Raw genomic sequence first — 12,435 nt, 5'->3', positions numbered from 1 at the left:
GAAATAAATCATAGACCTAAATGTGAAACACAAAACTATAAAACTCCTAGAGGATAGCTTAGGAGGAAACCTAGATGACCATGGGTAGGATGATGCCCTTTTAAACACAACACCAAGGCAAAATCCATAAAAGAATAACTGAAAGTTGGACTTAATTAAGACTTAAAAACTTCTGCTTTGTGAAAGACAATGTCCAAAGAATTAGAAGACAAGTACAGACTTTGAGAAAATATTTGCAAAAGACATTATTATCCAACATGTGCAAAGAACACTTGACATGCAACAATAAGAAAAAAGACAACCTGATTAAAAAATAGGCCCCAAACCTTAACAGATACCTCACCAAAGAAGATATACCACTACACACCTATGCAAATGGCCAAAATCCAGGACACTGACAACACCAAGTGCTGACAAATATGTGGATTACAGGAACTCTCATTCACTGCTGGTGAAAATGCAAAACAGTACAGCCACTCTGGATGAGAGTTTGGTGGTTTCTTACAAAACTAAACCTACTCTTACCATATGATCCAGCAGTCACACTCTTTGGTACTTACCCAAAGGAGCTGAAAAATTATGTCCACAGAAAAACTTGCACACAGATGTTTTTACCAGCTTCATTTATAACTGCCAAAACTTGAGAGCAACCTAATTGTCCTTCCAAGGTGAATGGATAAACAAACTGTGGTACCCCCAGCCAATGTAATATTATTCAGCACTAAAATGAAATGGGCTATTAAGCTATGAAAAGACATGGAGGAACCTTAAATGCATATTACTAAGCAAAAGATGTTAATCTGAAAAGGCTACATATGGTATGATTTCAAGTATATGATATTCTGCAAAAGGCAAAACTATAGAGACAGTAAAAATACCAGTGGTTGCCAGGAATTGTAGGGGACAAGGGATGAATAGGCAAAGCACAGAGTACTTTTAGGGCACTGAAAATAAATAAATTTGGTATAGCTATTTACCCAGAGTTAGCCAAACAACAAGATTTGAGGATACAGTCCTCTGGAGTATGAAGTCTGCCCAAGATTTCTAAACACTGCAAGTTTGAGGGTTCCCAAAACCACACTCAGTTTCCATAATTTGCTAGAAGAACTCATATGATTCACTGAGAGCTTTCATGCTCACATGTATAGTTTATTACAGGGAAAGGATATATCATAACCAGTCATAGGACAGAATTTGGGCAAGTTCCAAATGTAAAGCTTTCATTGTCATCAGGGCATGTTAGCCTGCAGTATTCCTGTGTGACAATACACATGGAGTATTGCCAACCCAAGTTCACCTCATCTTCAGTGTCCAGAGTTTTTACTGGGGCTTCATTACCTAGGCATGATTAGTTGATTGAATGCACAAGTGCCTGAATTAATCTTGTCACCCCTGCCCCACTCCTCAGATCCAGCTAATACCACATGGCCCAAGGGACCCACCATAACTCACCTCATAAGCATAAACTATGAAGTACTGCTCAAGGGGCCCTCATTAACAACAAAGACACTGTTACTATTAGGGAAATTCCTTACAGGAGCTGGTGACAAAGGCCAGACTTCTCCTTGACCACAGCCAAATTCTTTACTATACACTATTATTATCAGGTAAAGTATTAAAAAGCATTATTAGGAGTAGAGAGGAAGTTCTTTCCATATAAGTAAAGAACCAATCACCAGGAAGATAAAATAATTTTAAATGGGTCCACATAATAATATATCATCCAAATATGAAACAAAATTGATAGAATTATAATGAAAAACAAATACATTCATCTTCATAGTGCTGGGTTAAAAAAACTTTTCCTAGTCATTTATGTGTCAAATGGATAAAGTCAACAAAGATATAGAATATTTGAATAATAAATTTTAAAATGATCTGCTGGTCATATAGAAAGTTCAACATCTAACAACTATAAAATATACATTAATCTCAAGCATATATAGAAGAGTTAAAAAAATTTATTTCACAATGGACAGTAAAGAAAGTTTCAAAAAATTTTAATGGAGGTAGCCTACAGATACTTTTTTCTAGTCACAATTCAATGAGGCTGATAAACACTCTTCTATATACCTACAGTTCAAAGAAGAAATTATATAGACATTTCAAAATATTAGAACTAAATAGTAATAAAAACCTGCATATCAAAATTATGAGATGTCCTAAAGATAAGTGCTTCAAGAAAATCATGTGGCTTCAAATACGTATATTTGAAAATAAATTAAACTCCTGAATATTAATAGGCTATAACAATAGATTTGAAAACATATGAAGTGGATAAAACTGATTTAAAAAAAATATAGAAACCCTGAGTAGTCCTATACCTATAAAAGTATATAGGTATAATTATAACAGACTCACAAACATAATTATAAGTCTGCTTACAGAGCAAACATCATTTCCAGATGGTTTTACAATTGAGTGCTAGCAAACTTTCAAAAACAGATTATTCTAATCTAACATAACTGTCTATGGAAAATAAAATAAGAAGGAATCATCTCTATTCAATTATATAAAGTCAATATAATTCTGATAACAAAATTAGAATCTAAACTAAAATATGAAAAGAAAATTATGGATCCATTTCACACATGAATAAATCTCATCAACATACTATTGTCCAAAAAATTGTGTGTAGGGCTTCCCTGGTGGCGCAGTGCTTGAGAGTCCGCCTGCTGATGCAGGGAACACGGGCTCGTGCCCCGGCCCGGGAAGATCCCACATGCCGTGGAGTGGTTGGGCCCGTGAGCCATGGCCGCTGAGCCTGTGCCTCCGGAGCCTGTGCCTCCGGAGCCTGTGCTCCGCAACGGGAGAGGCCAAAACAGTGAGAGGCCCGCGTAACACACACACAAAAAAAACAACTGGGTGTAATAAAGCAATATATTGTAATCAAGTTGTGTTTATCCTCGAAATGCAAGGAAGGTTTAATATTAGAAAAATATATAAACGTTGATCACTGCCTTAACTGATTGGGGGAAAAAAGTCATCTCAATAAAATCAGAACAGAAAAAAGAAAAAAACACTTGACAAAATGCAACACATTCATGAAAAAAAAATTAGTAAACTGACAATACAAGGGAATGTCCTTAACCTAAAAAAGATAATCTATAATAATTGTCCAATGAGTTCCTCAAGACTAGGAATTTTGTTCACAGTTGTATCCCAAGCACCTAAAATAGGGGCTAGCAAATAATTGGCGTTCAATAAATATTTATTAAAAGAATAAACAAATAAATTGAGAATTAGAAGACTGCTGCTGTTAGAAGTACTCCTCAATAAGAAGCATTAAACTGAGGAATAAGATGAAAATACTCACTACTATTTCTTCAATTGTACATCATATAGGAGGAGGTCTTAGCAAGTGCAATCTGAAAAGGAAAAGAAATTAAAACCATAAAACTTAGAAGGAAGGAAATAAAGCTCTCTTTATTGGCAGGTTACATATTCTTTCACATAGAAAACTCATAAAATATATGGATTAATCCAAAATAATGAGGAATAAATTAATATTTAACAAATGGTATTTAGATATCAAAACAAATTCAAGATGAATTAGAAAATTAAATGTGAAAACTGCAAACAAAATAGAAATACAACTTTATGTGCATATGAAAAGGGAACTGCTTGCTACACATAATATCACCAATAGCATAGAGGAAATCAATATTCCTTTGTTTCATAAGAATGCAATTCTTCTGTAAATGAAAAATAACATAAAAATTAAAATGAGAAAAAGAATTTAAGTGATTTTTTCACAAATCTATTGCAAAAGAACTGTAAGAAAATGGGCAAAGAACAGTTTTCACAGAAATGTAAATGGAAATAAACATATGAAAAAGATTTAGCTTCATTAATGAGAAAAAACAGAAGTTAAAAAAAATTTTATGTTTCTATTTTTTGTGTCAAATTATCACTGTTGATACATATATAGAATATACAAACTGGCTGCACCTTTCTGCAGAGCAATTTGGTACTGACCTAAAAATATTTTGCACATTCTTTAACACATTTATTTTATCAAGATGAAGAACACAGGCTTTGGGAAAAAAAACCAGTTCTGTGTTCTTATTCTGACTTTACCTCTTACTAGCTTTTTGACCCTGAGAATGTAAAATTGGAAGTTAATACCTACCTCACATCTATCTTGTGAGAGATAAATGATCTGATGTTTACAAGCTCAGGGTCAGACCTATAGAATGTGCTTTAAGTCACTATTGTTACCAATTCTAAATTTAGTTCATCTTAGGATCATCAAGGATGTGCCTTAAAATGCACTTTAACAGTGAACAGAGAATATATTTAAAATAGTAAAACTGCCAAGAGACTTAGATGTATCAAAAACCGGGAACAGTTAAATAACTTAGATGAGCTATTGTGTAATCATTAAAATAAGGAATACTTATGAATGCAGGAAAATATCACTGTTGGATTAATTTTAAAATACATTTGTAATTATAAGTCCATATTTTAGGATATTTTACAGATCTGTGGCCAAAACATGGAAGCAACGTAAATGTCCATTGACAGAGGAGAGGAATGGATAAAGAAAGATGGAATATTACTCAGCCATTAAAAAGAATGAAATAATGCCATTTGCAGCAACATGGGTGGACCTGGAGATTATCATACTAAGTGAAGTAAGTCAGAGAAAGACAAATATCATATGATATCTCTTATATGCGGAATCTAAAAAAAAATGATACAAATGAACTTCTTTACAAAACAGGAATAGACTCACAAACATAAAAAACAAACTTATGGTTACCAAAGGGGAAAGGTGAGGGGGAGGGATAAATTGGAAGTTTGGGATGGACATATACACACTAAAGTAGATAACCAACAAGGACCTAATGTATAGCACAGGGAACTCTGCTCAATATTCTGTAATAACCTAAATGGGAAATGAATTTGAAAAAGAATAGACATATGTATATGTATAACTGAATCACCTTGTTGTACACCTGAAACTAACACAACATTGTAAATAAACTATAGTCCAATATAAAATTAAAATAAATTAAAATGTGTGTATGTGTGTATCTGTGTGTGTGAACAGACATACAAATACATTTGATGTATTTGTACATCAAGGTAGTGTGATGGGGGGATAGTTATCAGACTGTTAGCATTTGTATTGATTCTGGGTTGTGAGAGGATTTCTTATTCATACATTGGGTTTTTTTCCCCCCAAATATTAATAAACGTGACTCATTTTATAAACAGAGAAAAACATATCTGCAACTATTGTACCTAAAAATAATGCTTTTAATAATCACAGGTATTAAAATATTTTCTTGCCTGTCATTACATTTCTTTGTACCTTTTGGCATAAATATTTTAACTGGTTGTGATTCATCACTTATTTTTCTTTCATAGTATCACCTTACAGGGATAAACTTTCTGCTTGTTCCTGTGATACCAGATACAGACAGAGAGTCATTAAGCAAGTAACTTTGTAAAGATACTGTATCCTGGATTTAACATTTACTCCCTTGACAGAATTATTCATGAGATTTAGCAGAGGAGGATCAATTTAGGTGGATTGATATTACTCAGAGAAAAGCTACAATATGTTTTAAGCCATTTCTCTGTAATTCTGGTGTATAAACAAAGCTACCTACACATTCTTGCATTTACATTTTAAGATCCAATAGTAAAAATAGAAAATAAAATGTTGAATAGAGGAGTATTTAATAACTATCATGACCCTTCAGAATTATCTCAAAGTATATTCTTTCTTTCTTTAAATTTTTTTATTTTATTTATTTACTTTTGGCTGCATTGGGTCTTTGTTGCAGTACACGTGCTTTCTCTAGTTGCAGCGAGCGGGGGCTACTCTTCCTTGTGGTGCACGAGCTTCTCATTGCTCATGGGCTGTAGGCACGTGGGCTTCAGTAGTTGTGGCACGTGGGTTCAGTAGCTGTGACTTGCGGGCTCTAGAGCACAGGTTCAGTAGTTGTGGCACACGGGCTTAGTTGCTCCACAGCATGTGGGATCTTCCCAGACTAGGGCTCAAACCAATGTTCCCTGTATTGGCAGGCAACTCTTAACCACTGTGCCACTAGGGAAGCCCTCAAAATATATTCTTGCATGCAAAAGTTTTAAAGAAAAAATTATACGTTTTGGTTCATTGAATTTATTAGGGCACGTTTGTTTTTTTCTACCTTATGACTGGCACTGTGTTGAGCGTGCAATGGTGAGTGTGAGTCGACAGTTCCTGCCCATGGGGGTCTTTCAGTATAGAAATCAAACCAATGTGACACTCAAGTTAGCCACTCAGAAAATGATGGTACCCTTCCCTCATGAGACCTAGGAGTACCTGCCTCATGTATTACTGATGTGATTCTCAACATTTGGAGGGCATATAAATCAGAGTTTGTATAATATGGAGATGCCCAGCCCTGCTTCCAAAGCCTTTGATAGGGTGGATCTGAAAAAAGAACCAGGAGTCTACATTTTAAATAAAAACCTAGGTATTTCTGACACAGCTGACCTATATTCCACACTTTAGAAAACATTTGCATTTGTCATAACCAGGATTTCTGAGTTTTGCATAAGTAGGAAGATATTAGACATGGTTTTGAATTCCTGGAAGCTCTTTCTATTTTTCTGGAATGATTATACAATGATTTTAAGATTTAGGAATAAGTAGAACATTCTATAACTTAATGTATAATTAAAACTATTATACCTGAGTTGTTGGTGTACCCTCTTGCTTGTGTACCTTGTTGGTGTACCCTCCGTTCATATGTTAAATCCTACCGCCCAATGAGATGGCATTTGGCTGTGGGGCCTTTGGGGGTGATTAAGTCATGGGTGGAGCTGTCATGAACAGTATTAGTGCCCTTGTAAAAGAGACCCCAGAGGGCTTCCATGTGAGGACACAGCAAGAAAATGGCTGTCTATAAACCAGGAAGCAGGCCTTCACCAGACACCAAATCTTCTGACACTTGGATCTTGGATGTTCTAGCCTTTGGAACTGTGAGAAATAAATGTTTGCTGTTTATGAGCCACCCAGTCTATGGTATTTTGTTATAGCAGCCAGAAGAGACTGAGGCAGTATCTGACTCACCTTTTGAATGGGGTAGATATCCACAGTATCTGAGGTCAGAGTTGGTTGGTACTACCAATGAAACGCTGAAGAATCCATCTGTGCCTTGGGTTTGTCAACTTGAAATTTTGTTCTTAATTATTTTAAGATGTATTTGTGCTTCATTGTTCATGCAACACATAATGCAATGTGTTTTGCAAGGCCCTTAAAACTGATTATTAAATAATTTTAAAACACTAATTTTCTTGAAAGCTTGCTAAGTTATCACCTTAGCAGGCATTTTCAGAACTTTTGGATTCAGTAAAACTAAAAACTCATCTTGCCAAGCACTTTCACTGTGAATTTTTCAACCCATGTGTATTTTAATAGAAATTTAATCCATATGTTTCTGATTCATTTACACTCAAATCATCAAAATGTTGTTTTGTAAGAACCATTTGATTCCCAAGGTTTTCTGAGCTTTGTAAACCTCTTTTCTTAGAAACAGAATGTATGTTTTGCCAGAGGTTTGAGTCCTGGTTGAAATGCCAAAACCAAGAGGTTTCAGTGGGTTCCATATTTGCCACAGAAAGCTTCCTCTTTCTCTCAACCAACACAAAACCAACCCAAATCCCAGAGACCAGAGGACACTATTCTCACTTTATCATGACATGCTTTTTCTCTTCAATTTAGGCTGTAGGAATGTACTGAAGGGTTTGAAGTTTTGCTTTGTGTTTATGAAGTTTCTCCAATAGGTTGATTGTACAAGATTTCTATAACCTTGGGGATTGCTCACTTAAAAGCTGTTCAATTATAATGCAAATCTAAAAACACAGATTTTTGAAATTTAAAACATATATTCTGACAGAAAAATAAGCAGTTTATATTTCAAGAAAGATTCAATTGTTTTCAAAAGGTGTCATTCTATTTTTCCATTTTTAACTTCTTAATCAATAACAGAAATATATTTAGAAAAGGAAATTGTTAACTACAGACTTCTCTATAATTTTTATTTACAAAAGAAACATACTATCAATACTTACAAAATATTATATGTAAGAATTCAATAAAAATTTATTTTCAAAATTATTTCCACTCAATGATTTAGAGGTAATAACTTAGCAGGCTTTCAAGAAAATTAGTGCTTTAAAATTATTTAATAATCAGTTTTAAGGGCCTTATAAAACACATTGCATTATGTGTTGCATGAGCAATGAAACACAAATAAATCTTAAAATAATTAAGAACAAAATTTTCTTCCAGTCATTTATTAATTGTTTTTTTGTTTTAAGTACTTATAAAATACACCATAAAGTGTTACCCAGATTTTCAACTTTTGGTTTACAGAACATCCTGCTTCTTGTTTTTGAGACACTTGACAAGAAAAAACCAAGGTCACTTAACTTGCGGTTTGGAGTCCTACAGGTTTTTCAATTTTCCTTCCCTCTTTGGCTGAACTTTTTGATAAAAATGAGACACTGGAGATTGTGAAACCTGAATAGATTTTGTCCTTAAATTTTGCATTTTAGTTACCCTTGTAACCTTGACTTTCAAAAAGCTTAATGGATACTGTCAAGGTTTGAACCAATTTTAAGTGTTTGGTTTTATGATTTTGCTTTAATTGCTATGTAACCTACAGCTTTCTACTATTCATTAAAATGGTTTTACAAATGACATAAGGCCTGTTGCTTTGACAAATAAAAACCAGGCTTATTATTCCGCCTATAATTGAACAATAATTACAATGTTGATTATCTTTTGTTGGCCTTGCTTAATAAAGCCCTAAGTAGTTTAGTGGGATTTATAGCTTCCAGGATTTGAACAAGAGGTCAGAGAGGTCTTTACTTTTTTGCCAGCTGACCTTTTGTTTGAGTTTAAATTAACCCAGTTTGTGCTGCTTTTTATATCTGCTCTCAAGTCAGGTCTGCACAGTAGGCTATGTAGATCTCTACAGCTAACTAATGAAGTCATCTTTTTAAATTTTATTTAAATATCTAGGTGATTTAAAGATGACACTAACTGCAAACACAGGAATGTAATCACTGCAAACACAGGAATGTAAATGACAGAACAGCTAGATTAACCATATACTTTAATGAATATCAAACTGCTTTCTGCAAAGTCTTAGAAATACTGGTTACTGAAGATGAGAAGGCATTTTTTTTCTATGCACCTTTCTGTTACTCTTAAATAAAACTGTAATTAAGTTTGTTTGTTTCTACCAAGAATATTTTCATAATAATCGTTAAATCATTAAATCAATAAATCATTAAATCATTAAATCTGATAAAAAGCCAAGACTAAATTTTTTTTAACCTTTGTCCATCTGATACACTTTTACCCGGTTATACCTTTACCCGCTTAGCCTGTAGAACAGGAAGAGAGGACATAGAAACTTATATTATTATCTTTACCATTTTTACAATTAGTTTCAGATTCAGCCCCCAGCATGTTGAACATCTGTCATGTACCTGGTTTTATAGTGATAAAGGAAACTCGGTCCCTGCTGTCCAGGAGTTCAGGGTCAAGACAAGAATACCATTTTATCCTTTCAGCATTATATAATTCCTTAGACATTGACCTGAGTGTTTTTTGTTATATTATGTATCTTGGTCCTTCTAGGATGGGGCTTTATAAATATCTATAGCTTTTCATAAGGAAAAAACAATGTTTTATCCTGTTGCTGTCTTAAAAACTATGGCTCTTCCCTGACTGAACAGTACCACCTCTGAGTGAGGGGCAATACTTGTTTAGATGCTTAGGTCTAGGGTGTCTGTTCAAAAATCAGCTCTTAGTCTTGTTATCATCATCAAGTCACCTCCAGCTGAGACGTTCAGAACACTGCTTACATTGTAATGAATACTCAATAGTCTGATAAATGATATGATGTTTGCTCAGACAGCTTCAGATACAAATGTTTTTAAGAGACAGTGTGAGAGAAAGAGGAGTATGGCTTAAAGAGGTCTAGACTTGGAATCAAGTGTTTTAGAATCAGTTTTACTAATTATAGGTTTTGGGAGAATTACCATTTCTAAACTTGTGTCCTTCTTTGTAAAATGGGGATGATACTTATCTCACAAGCTTTTCTTTTTTTTAATTGAAGTATAGTTGCTTTGCAATATTAGTTTCATGTATACAGCATAATGATTCAACATTTTTATAGATTATATTCCATTTACAATTATTACAGAATAATGGCTATATTTCCCTGTGCTGGACATACATCCTTGTTGTTTATTTATTTTATACATAGTAGTTTGTATCTCTTAATCCCCTACTACTATCTTGCCCCTCTCCCCTTCTCTCTGTTTGTTTTTGGTGAGGATTAAGCGAGATTAATATAGGCGAAAGCTCAAGGCACAATGTCTAACACACAGAAAGCAATCATTAAACATTAATTGGAGCAGAAGCAGAAGGAAAGCATCTACCATTCCTTTCAGCTACAAGTATTATGCATTCAGCTATTTCCTGGAAAGTCAAAACAGGCAAGATGGAATTCCTGGTCTTGAAGAGCTAAGTTATATTTATTAGAGTCTAGGACCTAGACAGTTTCTGCATTATTTGATTATCTGCTACAAGCTTCATCTACAGTAACTTCTTCCATCCAGCTGGCTCAGATCAATATCGAGGACAACTGCTATCAATCAGGATAAGGAATTAGCTGTTGACAATTCATTTGCATTTGTTCTCTTTGCATTTGTCAATCAGTAGATGAGATCCAAGCACTCTTATATAAGTTATTGAAATTTTAAAAATTTATTTTCTATGAAGAAAACAGCACTGGTTTTACTATTTTCTATGTTTTACTATTTTCTAGGTAGGATACAGGTGCGTACATCCCTTCCTGGGTCTATATTCCTCATTTGCTAATGAATAGGTTAGACAGTTTCTAAAATCCCTTCTAATTCCAACATTCTATTTTTTATGACTCAAGCTGTTAGCTTTTGATGGAATGTATTAATCTTTCCATGATAGATAGTTGGAGAAGACAGAGCATTTTATTATTTAAAAAGTTGAGAATAGCTATAGTGTTGGTGTCAGTTCTTTGAATAAGAAATATTTATTAGCATCTACAGTTCTCTGAGATGGAAACTTGCAACACATGTATTTAAATTCTTTTCATGCTACTATTTGCTGAGCTGTGGATGATTACTCTCCTGGTTCGGAGCACTTTTATTTTTTTGATTACATATTTCACACCCATGTTGATGCCTATTATGAGTGCTTTTAATATTAAAATACATACCAGCTCTGCAACTTATAATGTATATGACTAGGACAAAATATTTGCTTTGTAAAACCTCAAGGTTTTGGGGGTTTGTTTTTTGTTTTTTTGCTTCTATAAAATAGAGCCAATAATACTCAACTAATAAGATTTTTAAGCACTAAACACAGTGCCTAACAAGCACCCAACATAGTTTTTACATTTTAACTAAGAAATTAAATATCTAGTTATATTTTGGCATAGAGTTATTGACTTTGAACATACTCATCCATATGTTTAATAAGTCTATCTTGCACTTATTTCAATTAATTATTAGTCATTAGAAGAGACAAAGAAAAAAGTCTATCTATTCCTTTTCCTAAAAAAGCTTATAATCTATCTTGGGAAACAAGACATAAGATTCAAGAAAAGCTGAATGATAAAGTAGTTGTTATAAGAGATTCCATAAAATAGTATTTGCTAAATTACAACTTAGTGATATAAATGTATCACTATGAAACATATGAAAATTTACATGAAAACATATGTAAATCAATTCAGAAATAGGAGGTCACTGTTACAGAAGTCTGTGTGGAGCAGGTAAGAATTAAACCAGGTCATTGCAAATTGCTCAAATTGAAAAATAAGAATCATTGCCTAAGCCAAGAGAAGAGTTTTCGGGGAAATCTATAGTAACATCCTACATGCATGGATGCATGGATGCATGGATACACACATACACACAAACAGAAAAGAAATTCTTTAAGATAAGTTATGTAAACCACTGAGCACTGTGCTTGACCTGTCATCAGACATAATAATTGTTACTTCTTATTGCAGAGGCCACAAGTTTGGAGCCCACTGGGCAAATTAAGGGCTTAGACATATTTTCTTTAGCCACATCTTTTTGTTTACATAACACATGAAACAGTTTTTAAAAAGTGGAGGATTTCATAATTTAAAAAAAAAAATCTGCATCTCTGGTTTCTCCTGAAAAATCCTGCAGATTTTCTATAACTGAGTCTGCATTTCCTTACCACAAATCTACTGGGACTGAATAGTTGCTGCCGCTTCCTTTAAACTTGACCTCAATCACTAAGGTCTCCACCAGACGCATTCAGTGCTTTCAGATGTACTTATACCCATGCATGCATGCTACCATCTTGCAGAGTTTGGCATTTGCAACCCCAAAACCCTGAAA

This window comes from Phocoena phocoena, chromosome 3, assembly GCF_963924675.1.
Source record: "Phocoena phocoena chromosome 3, mPhoPho1.1, whole genome shotgun sequence".
NCBI lineage: Eukaryota > Metazoa > Chordata > Mammalia > Artiodactyla > Phocoenidae > Phocoena > Phocoena phocoena.
Note: the sequence above shows the minus strand (reverse complement) of the source record.